General features: G+C 31.3%; 1 protein-coding gene across 5 annotated transcripts in view; it reads left to right on the top strand.

Moving 5' to 3' along the window:
* The first annotated feature begins 288 nt into the window (after nt 1–288).
* LOC136973288 (polycomb protein SCMH1-like) overlaps nt 289–12,737 on the top strand; it is a 44,760-nt gene continuing 32,311 nt past the window's right edge. For 2 of the 5 annotated variants that reach the window (XM_067268013.1, XM_067268016.1), the window contains exon 1: nt 8,713–8,832. The gene's annotated coding sequence lies outside the window, so the exon portion shown is untranslated. Of the gene's footprint in view, nt 309–8,708; nt 8,833–12,737 lie in introns of those variants that run through there. The other 3 variants (XM_067268014.1, XM_067268018.1, XM_067268012.1) reach the window with 3 other exon arrangements.

Consider the following 12,737-nt stretch of genomic DNA (forward strand, 5'->3'; position numbering starts at 1 on the left):
TACAGTTACTGTTTCATTTTATTATTATTTTATCACCCTTAGATCATTTTTTAATTGTTAAAATCGATTTGAAAATATTAGATTTTATAATAAGTTGTATGAATCAATAATTATTTGCATTTGTATTCATAAAATTATAAATAATAAAACTCGTATACAATGACTCACAGTTGAGTCATTGTTTCTGTCTCATATTGACATTTCAGAATAGAATATGAAAAATTTTTCTGCCATTAAAGCTTTAAGATTCTTGGCGCACAAAGCTGCCTTATATGTCAATGGTGGCATTGGTTCTCTAAAGAATACGGGTATGAAATCAATAGGTGATTCTTTATGAATAGTCAGTTGAATATTTGCAAATTCTTTTTGAATGTTTCGTTATGTTAAATCTTTAAAATAATTAACTATTTACGTTTAAGTTATTATATTCCTTTTATAGTTAATATTAATTATGATGATAAATTTATATCTAATTTACCTAAAAATGAATACAAATTATTAAAATAAATACTTTTATTTTTTCCTTCCAGATGACGCTACATTTATTATCTGACTATTTTTTTTTTAACTACAAGAAATAACAGGTAGTGCCATCTGGAAGGAAAAACTGGAAGCATTTCTTTTATTGTATCTTTTCTGAAAGTGACTCATTCATTGTTTATGTAAATTTAAAATATTTGCATGTATTAAAATAATTATGCAATTACTTAATATTTAAATTGATGTATAAAAATAATTAGCATGTTTTTAATTTTAACTCTTCCATCGAAGGTCGGTTCTCAGGAATATTTGTTTTCGTTCGTGTTAAAAGTGTAGTCTCCTTTACGACATCTTTTGTCTCAAGAGAGTTTGATATCGCCGACGTGACAAGTGGAAAACAATCGGTGTGACTTTTACGTGACATGACAGCTCCGTAACCTTGCTCAAGGTCATGTGCCCTCCACCCATGGCCTTGTGATGGTCCAGTAACCTTATCCTCTTCTTGGTCTTCGCTTAATGGATAGTTCAAGGGGTTTGTCTCTCTCACTTTTGTCTGCTCTCGCATACTTGGCTGGAATGGTGCAGCATACTAAAGTTCGGGACTCACCTAGGGGCTTCTACCTAATACTTTTTATAATTAGACGTTGCTTAAAAATTGTTAGATAAAACTGCATTTCCTTTATGCATGAGAAAGATGGGGAGATAAGTCAGGAGTAGCTCTTACCCTGGGCATTTTCTTTAAACATGAAACAAGTGCTTTTTATTGTACTCCCGCTTACTTTTTCTACTAATCCAGAAATGCCGAAATACCAGAGATCATTTACTAGTCTAATCTAAAAATCTCGAACGGGAGCTGTTTTTAAGTTTCCATAATTTAATGTTGAAAGTTGGAAAGGTTTAGACATAACATTCCCTTATGGCACACTCGTAACAAGAGTCTCTCTCTCTCTTCCTTGACAGCCATTCAGTAACATCTACTGTTTATGTAATAGCTCAGCATGATCACTACGTAAACGAAAATAAATATTTCAACTTATGTAAAAAGTAGGGTAAGTAAATAAGTGATAAAAGCAATGGCTTTTTTATACAATCGAATCAGATAACCTTATAGTAATTTCTTCAATAAGGAATTGTATAAAATTCACACAATAAGGATTTTAAATATTAATAATAAAAAATTTAATATTTCTATTATTAAGTTTGCTATTCCCGACCTCTCCTTGCCTTTTGTGTCATTGGTATGACCACACACGTCTCTTCATTGTTCCATTTACACCCCGAGGCTCACTTCTGATTGAAGTAGGGGCAGCTGTATACAGTAGTTACCATATTACGGGACTACACTATATTTATTGTAATTTTATATTTTCTCAAGATAAATTTTACTACCATATAATAGTTTTGCCGATCGAATTTTAAAACACTCTCTTATCTGTTAATGATTTTTCTCAAGGACATTATACTCGGTCGGTTAAGAGAATTTGGTCAAGTGGTCCAACTACCAGATAACTACTTGACCTTATCCTGTATTTTATGCGATCCACTTCAGAAAGTACTATAAGTTACATTCTTCGACGCCTGAGAAATAATAGTTTAATCCAGTCAGATAGGGTCATATTAAAAAAATAAGATATTTAATTACTAATCTTCGACTATCATATTTTATTTTTCAGGTTTATTCACCGAACATGCGAAACGGGAGAGAATATTTTAGCTTCTTGAAGCACTAATTTCAGATTAAAAGTGACAAATTATACTTTATAACAGTAATAAAAATGAGCGAAATAATACTTGTCTAGACCAAGTTTACGTAATTATTATTATTTATTCTGGTTATAATAATCTATTCTTCATCTTGTAGCAATATGGGTAACATGTGTACTTCTGTCACATTATTGAAAAATTGATTACTACTATAATATGGTTGAGTCATGCATTTCGCACATCGGCAACGAGTAGATTATTGCTGCTAGATGATTGTTTATCAGTTCGGTCAATTTGATGAACAATCAGTCTGGCATTAATAGAACTGACTGTCAATCAATCGATCAATTTTATTTGCTGCACAAAAAAGTGCGACACCGGTACCGCAAAAAGCACAACCGGTAACAACGCGAGTACAAAAACATATTAAGGATACAATATACAAAATATAAAGTACAATGACTGTGTTGACAGACTGTTCGACAAGTTCACTAAATTACTGATGAACAATCAATGTAGCACCAATACAACTGGCCATATTAATATACTGTTCAAATTGCTGATGAACAGTGATTCGGCAATATGATGAGTGTTAAACTTATAGCCATCTGACAATTCATACTTTAAGGAATCCGTAAAATTATAAAGTGTGCCTACTAAAAATTACCGACAACAATGAACAATTTAAGAGCATCGTCGTTTAAATTGCAGAACTTAACGAACATTAATTTAAGAAAATTTAAAATATAAAAGTTGGTTAAAATTCGAGTACTTAAAAATGTATGGGTCTATAATTATTATAGAAAAATTATATCATTACTTAAATTAAAAATAATTGTATAATAAAACTTTCTGGGGGAACAATAGGCTGATGTAGTCTGTTAATAAATGAATGTCTTTAATAAGCATGAATTTATTTTTGTTTCGTGTTCAACTTGTTACATATGCTTTTATGCTTCTTTTATAAATTATAATTAGATAATACTTTTTCTTTATCGCGATTATATTTAACTTAATTATCAAATATTTCATAATGTCCGGTTGGAATTTATATGCTCAATAAACTGAAAACTTATGAAAGATTGACGCAGAGAAAATTATATGGTTTTATAGAGTCAAAACCTATGTAAAACGGAAACCTTTCTAAATTCAAAATGCATCCCTGGACGGTTTTCTATGTAAAATATTATTATAAACTGGAAACCTGTCTAACGAGGAAACGGAAGACTTTTTAGGTATCAATTGCGTAACATAACCTGAGTAAAACGGAATTTTTTGGCGTAGAAGCAGCTAAATTATAATTAAAACACATTCCAAAGGTTTTTGGGTTTTTCCAAAATTATTGGGTGTTTACGCAGATTGTTTTTACATGGGAAAAAAATTTCACATGTTAGCGCTATCATATGTTTGCCTATGAAATTTGTACTAAACCTCAAGAATTATATTTATGTGTACACAAGTTTGAGTTTGGGAGTTTGAAATTCTCACTTGGTGGTCACCTTTATTAATTCACAAATATTAAAGAGGTTTTTTTAATTAATGATAATGGATGTCTGTTTACCACAAATATTAATTGGCGCTTTAAAAGGGTGCTCTATCGAAGTTTTCCTGTACTTTAAATAATTGATATAAATTAAATAAATTGTTTTCTTAAGAAGTTTTATTTAAAAAATAACCTTTGCATAGTATTTAGTATAGTTCTTATCTTTCTGAATACAGTGGACTCTGAAAGGGACCGAGCTAAATCATTCATTGTATCAAGAGTTCACTACATGCATAAAGAATAGCAAGGACCAATGAAATTGTTCGCTATATCGGGTGGTTACTCAAGAGTCTATTATATATTTAGAAGTATCTCTTATTGATGCTATTTACTGAAAAAATCAAGGGTCGTGCCTTATGGTGTTTGACCTTTCAGTAAATGTTATTTTTTAGAAAATGAAGAAAGTTATTTATAATAAGAATCCTTAATTTTAACGATAAGCTACGTCTGTCATTTAAAATTTAGAAGAACATGTTTTAAAATTTACACATACGAGCGATATAAGTGTCATAAAATTTAATTTTATAATTTTAGAACTATTTAAAATTCATTATTTTGTAGTAAACTGTGTTTTAGTTTCCTTTATTTAATGAGAAAAACACTTTGCAAATGTATTTTTTCAACCATTAGCTCTTTAAGAACAACGAAGGGGTGGATCTACTTTTGAAAGAATTATACTTCTTTTAATGAATGCCAAACTGGTGTCAACTGGTTGTATTTCTTTCAATAAGCACACTGAAGACTATTTTAAATATTGTTAAACTATAATACAATTTTATTTTTTTTTTTTAAATTTCTTTTTACTGTCTTTCAATTCTTTGATTTTATCGATAATTTTGTATATTTATAATTTTTATTACACCAGTTCTTATTTTTGATGTTTTTAAGTGAGACAAACTTTTACTTACCATTTCCATCAGTAACAGAGAATATACTTATATTACGATAGAATTTCGCTATAAAAAAACCTCGTAATAACGAAGTTTGTTTTTTTATGCCAAAATCTATAAGAACGCAAGATAAGATTTTTTCTGTTATGCGAACACTTTGCTGTTGTCTTCTAACGGGTAAACCACTATACCCAAGGGAGAGGGGCGGAAGTAACTAACGAGTTGCAGGTGTTCTAACCTTAATAAGAGATCATAGATGCAGATGGATGGCCGTTTATACTTTTTAATTTTGTTATTTGGCTTATTTTTCACTTAAGGCACCGAGGGACATTCGTGGGAGACGTACTATACCTGGTCAATCCTCTCCGATATAGGAAAATACAATAAACATTTTTGTAGTTTCCCTCAAGTTCGTAATAACGAGATTCAACTGTATGTATACACCGAAACCTCGATATAGCGTCCTGATAAAGCTCCAGCGAATGCATTTGAAAGGATAGACCTCATAAATATTAAATAATCAGTATAAGTGAATTGCTAAATATACGATTTTGCATTGCAAACGACATAATTGTTATCACCAAATTGCGTGTCTTTCAAACTATCATACTTGTATGTAAACCTGATTATCGCATATAATTTGTATTTGAGATATTTTCAGCGCCACACCGGATTTCAGACGAGCAAATACTGGCGCAATTTCGAAATCTGACTGTATATTTACTTAAGTCTTTAAGAAGTCATAAATTTTGCTAGGAATTACAGTTATGTGGCCTGAGATAATTCTTATAAGCATGCTAGAAATAAATAATTGGAAATTTGAAATGTTTTTATATTTAATACTGAAAAATCACATAGAAATTAATTTGGGAGTGTTTTTTTAAAAAGTGGAAACACGGAGTTGAGGTCAATCCCCAGTTCGAGTAAAGGGTCGTGAAATATCGTTCACGCCAAATCGTGGTGAAAAGTCTTCGTGACAGAAGAGTAAGTGAAAAGTAGTGTGTGCACCACTTAAGATATCCAGCGAGAGACAAACATACACGAATCTCTAGAGTTATGTGAATAGATATCTAGATTAGAAGCGAGGAAACCACGTAAATTTACAGCCTACGTCATCGATGACTGTAGAGTGTAAAGAGATAATTATCAGTAGATTCACATTTCAGGATAGTGGCACGAGTCACTTTTTCGGATTCGATATCGTGATTACGTCTATAACGATTGCACGACTTACCACCTTTCATCTGACCTCAGAACGATAAATTCAGCCCCATTGGGTCAGAGGTGAAACCGAGATCGGGCTTCCGATAAGATATACCAACTCTTGCACTGTAATAATCAACCCACAAAGGAGTAAGTCGTGAACTGTGACCTTTTATCCTGGCTTTTGTTACCACATCCAGCAGTCTGTCTCTTTAAACTTCTCTCTCTCTCTAGGTTCGTGGTTTTGTTTTCTATATTGCATCGGAGACGGAGTCTCGTTAGAAATTTTGACAAATTACTTGTTGCATGACCGATTTGCAGATGAGGACCTTACATTTCGACTACACAGATATGAGCAATATGCAATATTGATAGAGTTTGACCTTACGATCCTGCTGAGTTATTCTGTTAAGTTTAATATATTATTACTAAAAAGTAATAATAATAATAATAATAATATATTTAAATTACTAAATTCTTCTTTTATATATTTAATTCTACATTTAAATGTAGTAAAATATTCGGGATTCATACGCGAAGATTTAAATCTTAATTGATCTTTCGCGTTGCAAGAAACTGATCAATGAGATTCCTGAAGGTCCTTCTGTTTGAAATAAGCTAAGGCTTTCAGGATTTCACTAAAAGGATGATTTTTGTCATTTCTACTTAAAATATGAATAAAGTTTGGATAAAACGTTAAAAATTTTCCAATAACTTGCTTAAGACGTAGGAAAATATTTATGTATAATGCTGTTTTGCTATTGTGGAACGAGCTAAATGACATACTTATTCTTATGAAAATATTGCTAGGTTTTAGACCAAACAAAATTACCATAGATAATATTAAAATCATTGCACTTATACAAGTAGCAGCAGTAAAAAGCATTTTTCCAGGATATCGTATATCAATAACCTTCCACCTCGTGTCCAACGAGGAAATGTTTTTTAATCAACTGAATTGATTATTACCAAGTTAAGGTCCGATGATGGGAGCGATAAGAGTACCGATCGCTAACCCATGTCAAAATTTAAATCACCCAAACTGGAATTGTGTCGTTGCTATTCGTGCAGGAAAAATATGAAGTGAGCAAAGAACACAGACAGGTGAAACTCCAACTAACATTATTAATAGTTCGACTTGTTAAACATTATTATTAGTCTGTGTGAATCAATATTTTTATGTGCCTTACTTAGATTTACTTCCTAATTAATTATGGGGCTCGAATTGCAAATTGTAAGCTACGTACATTTGATGTGTACATGCAAGAATATCTGTAACAACTTTGCCTCTGTAATGTGTTGTAGTTAAACTCTCAGCACCTAACACAGCATCATAAATATTATATTTTAATATTTCTTCAACTTAACAAGGAAATAATACTTTTAACCATAAAAATTTTACATAAAACTTTTTATTATTAAATTTTCTTTTAGGATAAAATGAGATAGTTTGAACAATTTCATTTTTATTTACTTGAAATCAATATAAATTAACTTTTTAATTCATAAACTTTGAATTTTTAGGGCTTATTTTATTTTAAAAAACCGTGAAAATATTCTAAATTTTTGCATTTTGTATTAATAATTAAAAAACAAAGGCCCTATATTTGTTTAAAATTATATTACGTGTAAGAATATACATTAAAAACACACATTACGGTGTGCTCTTTATCATTTTGTATGTCTGTACTACTTCATTAACTAATTATAAAACTGTATTGTTGAGGATTTATTCTTTCCATTTTATAGCTGAGTAATATCCATTAAAAATTTAATTGCTAAAAAATCGCTAACAATTATATACAATTCGTATAATTTAGGCTTAACGGTAGAAACTAGCTTTTAAACAAACTTGTCTTTTTATTAAAATAATCTGGAAAACTTAATGACAGAGAAAAAAAGAAGAAAAATCACGATATTTCAAGTACTTCACGCACTTTAGAGTAACGCCAAAGTTCGTGACATTTTATTAATACGTGATAGGTAATCTGAAAACTAAAACATCTTTATAATCGTGTTAATTGGATAAATATCACGTTGTAAAGTATTCGTGGATAATGATAATTACTTGATAATTGCAAAAGAATGACGTGAATTGTAACGTGTTCATCGATTACGTTCTATTTTTCTAACCTTTCTCTATGGAGTTTAAGGGGTTATTTAATCAAAAATTTGTAAGGTATTTTAGATCCAATTTCTTATAATTTTTATGAATCTGTAATATGGCGTATTCTTCTACGAGCTATATACTGTATTTGCCCACTTTTTCTCGGGTATGAAGCTCATAGAAGAATTTTAAACTGTATAAAGCAATGAGAAATATATATAAAGGCATAAAATAAGAACAATATTTAACAAGATAATAAAGATTAAAATACATAAAGACGAATAGGGATTGTATATTGTTAAATTATAATATAAATTTTAGGTAATGTAGTATTTTATCTACAGCTACACACCTGTATATTTTATACACACGCATAAACTGCTGTCGTACTTCGATAAGTTGGTGATTATTCACATAAAACTTTTTATTTCCTTTATTAATATGACAATATTTAAAATATAGGTTACATTTTAATATCGATAACAGTAAAAATGATTGTATAAAGTGTTAGTACTTCAGCGTGTTCTTCTTTAATCCTCATTCTTATAACGATGCTAATGTGACCTACATAGACCTCGTTTCATTATTATGATTTTCTACTGATGAAGTGCATTTCCGAAAGAACTGGAACTTTTTATTTTATTTTTTTAATAACGGAATAAAGGAAAGGCGTTAGAAGCAGGACCGAAAAAATGTTTAAATAAAAGAAATGAAATAAATATTATCAGCTGGAAAGACGTCACGGGGGTAACCAATCGTCGTCGGCGTCTTTTCGACCAATCAGAAGAGAGTTGACTGCTGTTGTGTGCGATGTAGAGCGAAGTGTCGGAGATCTCGTTGGGAGTAAGAATATGTCGCCGTTTGTTTCTTTTGCAGCCACCAGCCTCAGCAAACATCTGTTGTAAGTAGGTAGTTATCCTTATCTCTTCGTGTAGACCTTACTTTCGAGCAATATTGCCCGACGTTAAATTTCTTGCACCGCCCTGCTGCACGTGACTACTGTCATGACATATAAGAAGTTAATTCAAGGCACATTTTTCTCTTCTTTTATAAATAAAATGATACTTCTTCAAGAATTTGTTTATACTGTAGTTAATTGTTAAGCCTTCACTTAAGTAGTGTTTTTCATTCACAAAAATGGGCATGTGTTTATTATTAATATAACTCCCTTTGGTTTGTTATATATTTTATCTGCCTATTGTCTATTGCACGTTATAACTTTTTATTACCTTATTGTATGCTAGATTCTCCCTTATTACCTTATTTTATGTCGTACCATTGCCTTATTGAATATAATATTCCTCTGTTGGTTTATTATATACTGTAACCCCTAATTGTCTTATTACATATAATATCCTCTATTGCCTCCTCTACTGCCTTATTATAATCCTTATTGCTTTATTATATATTATATATGTCTATTGCATTATTATATATCATACGTTACTAATACTTTATTGTATATTAAATCCCTTCATTGGCATTCTATATATTACTTTAATCCTGCTATTTTGTCAGGCAGTAGAAGGGTATAATAATTATTATAAGGAGCATGATTTTATAGACTTTAAAATTATACAAAAAAGTGAGTAATGGTTAATTACTCTTCTTTTTAAGTAATTATCCCAATAAGTGGATAAATCAGAATTATTTGGGGAGCATTTTCGATGCGGACGTCATTTATAAACATTATTAAACAATGGAAGTTTCATTAAGCAAATTGTAATTCTATTATTTCTGATATAGATGTGCGGTCTTTATCTATTAGTAGGAGACAGTTATTGCATGCAGCAATCGTCCATCAATCATAATCAGTAAAAAGAAAAGTTTCAAACTTGTTTTCAAACAATTGAATGCCAACCATTAAGGGAGATGTGCGTCTTCCAAGATATCTCTTAGAATATTGACTCATAAATCGGTCGAAAGTTATGAAAAGTACTGTACATCAGTAAGTTACGTGCAATGTATGAGGTTCGTTGCTACGCTACATTGTGTTGTAGTACAGCGACGAATGTTACAACGTTACGAAAAGACAAGGTGGCATTTATGATGTCCTACTTATATCCAGGATCGAGGTATGATTCAAGTAGAAATTGTCGCACACCCTTGGCAGGTCGGAAGAAAAATTTTGTAACACATATCGCTGCACGGACGAGTTCATTCTAACTAAGTAAAAAGGGTTAAGAAAGTCAGTAAAGAGCTGACTATATAGGGAGGAGGAGCGAACAAATGCCCTGTTTATCTTGATCCATTCATCAAGTCAAACACTCTAGATCTGGAAGTGAAAGGTCAGACGTCTTCGCTATCACCTTCTTGACCCGATTCAACCACCCGGGCGACCTTTGAACTGTCATTATTCAAACAGCTACACTGTAATTTGGAATATCTGGACAAATATTCTAATATGAGGTCATATTGACAGGTGTTTGTCTGGAGTTCAGAATGTTTTCTTGTTTGTATTCAAGGAAGAAGACGATGCCAGTTAGAGAAAAATTTGACAAAATTTCAACAATTTAATTCTATTACGCACCTGTTAATAATAATTCTGCTGATGTAATAAAGTTTGTATTAATAGAGTTGATCCGAACAAGGCTAAGTAAGTTTAATTAATAAAAACAGGTTTCGTTTGCTGTTTCGATTCAACTTTGAACGTCCGTCGGTCGGTTTTTTTAGTGAATTTGAAGGAATAGAGTCCACGATTTTGATCTGACAAGTTCAGGTCACTGATTGACACATCAATGATATGATCCTTTACTGAAGGTTAGATGGCAAAGTGCAATGAATACTTTGATGTGATTTTTGCCCTAAGGTGAAGATGCAACATAGTGAATAACACGATACGTTGAATAGTCTATTATGCGAAACAACGTTTCAAAATTATATTTAATCAGCAGCATAACACTTAACCATTTTGCTTTTATCCATTAACAATACATGTTGTACAGTACGTTTCTCTATTGTCAAGCCAGTTGGTCCTCTATGAACTAGTAATATTAAGTTAATGAAACTGGTTCATCACAGCGTAATAAAAGTTGAAGCGTAGGTATCTCGTCACTCATGGAGTTCAAATATTGTTAAATTTTACAACGAAATTATGCCTATCGTCTACAATATCAGAATATAGGTCTTAAGATTATCACGGAGGGTATCTTTCTAAAATTATCGATACAATTTCACTTCCAGAAGCTTCTATCGCAGTTTTTATAACGAATGAGTTATTTCCAAGTGGAAAACGAGTTTAAATTTGTTTAATTAGTTCAAAATAACACAATTTTGGGGCGGAGGCACCGCAATAGTTCGAGACATAAAATTGAGGCCAGTAGAAAGTTCAAGTCGAGTAAATGCTCGAGTCATGTAAATTTATAGTGAATTCGTGACATTGTTACTGTACTATAGTTACTGATTTAAGTTGTAGGATGGTCTTTGGGGGTGGAGAAGTTTAAACATTCCACGATGAAAGCTGAAAGCAAGAGGACACATGTACGCCCTAGTGGTGCCATACTTGTATAATGAGGTAAAGGAATTATGAAGAATCTTAACTACACACCCTCTATCTAGATCGTAGGCCGAAATCCGTTTATAATAAAGTTTCTAAATGATAATATATTCCTCTTCCTCGTAAATCTGCTGTTAATTTCCTGATTCGTAGGAATAATTGAATTTTAAACCTTTTTTATATTCATCCGAGTTCCTTTATACTCTTACAGGAAAATATCTTAGCGCGGATAAATAAATGAGATTTAGACTATTATACTGCAACAGAATTTCTGTGATATATTATATCATTAGATTTTTTTACTCGTTTCTTTTATCCTTTTTCCATTAACAAAGTAACGAGTTACGCTCCATTGATGATTATATGCGCGGATTTTCGGCCTTATGAACGAGTTTGAGTCTTTACATTGATTATAACTAGTGCACTAACCTATAGGCTAATGTTATATTCTAGTATATACGTTAGAACTAATATATAAATGTGGGGCTGAACTATCGCTCATATTGCAGTAAGTTATCTGGACTAAAATTAACACACAAATGTGAGCAGTAACAGAACTATATAGACTAGAACTAACAGATTTGTAGATTTTTATATGCAACAGCTTCTCAAACTTTTTAAGTTTCGAACATCCTCGAAGCCTGGATACAAGTACTGTGTGTGTAAGCGCACACTGTTTCGAAATTATCACAATAGAACATAAACAAAGTAAGGAACAAAAAGAATTTCCTTAATAATCTGTGCATTAAATAGAATCTTAAGATTACATTTTGTAGCAATTATTTGTCGAGGCAACGGAGCAAACAAATAACTTAATGCAAAGTATTGTTTTCGAAGAATTTGCATATCGGGACACGTTCGCGTAGCGCCATCTCTTAGCAATAAATATCGAAATAATCCCGAGTGTTTTTCTAGATGTATTCCTCAATAACAGGATATCTCAGAGGACACATTAATATTTAAAGAAAACGAGTTTTGACAATAAAAATGTATTCCAATAATCAGGAAATTCTATTTAAGCGTGGAATGGGTTCAACGACTGATCCAAAATGATTTTTACATACAGTTTATTCTGTTTCATAAATCGATATTTCTTCAGAAAAAGAAAAATTGCATAAATGAGAAAGAAGAAACGTAAAATTCTTTTTGTTTTTTAGGTTAGTTCAAAAGAAGATAATGACGGTAGAAATTCCATTATTATTATTATTATTATTATTATTATTATTATTATTATTTCTTTCTGTTTTTTCCAAGGACGATATTCAAATTTGATTTTTATATTGGTCTGCTGCTCAAGCACCGCATTCCTCTATG

This window comes from Centruroides vittatus, unplaced genomic scaffold, assembly GCF_030686945.1.
Source record: "Centruroides vittatus isolate TY-2023 unplaced genomic scaffold, ASM3068694v2 contig_3127, whole genome shotgun sequence".
Lineage (NCBI taxonomy): Eukaryota > Metazoa > Arthropoda > Arachnida > Scorpiones > Buthidae > Centruroides > Centruroides vittatus.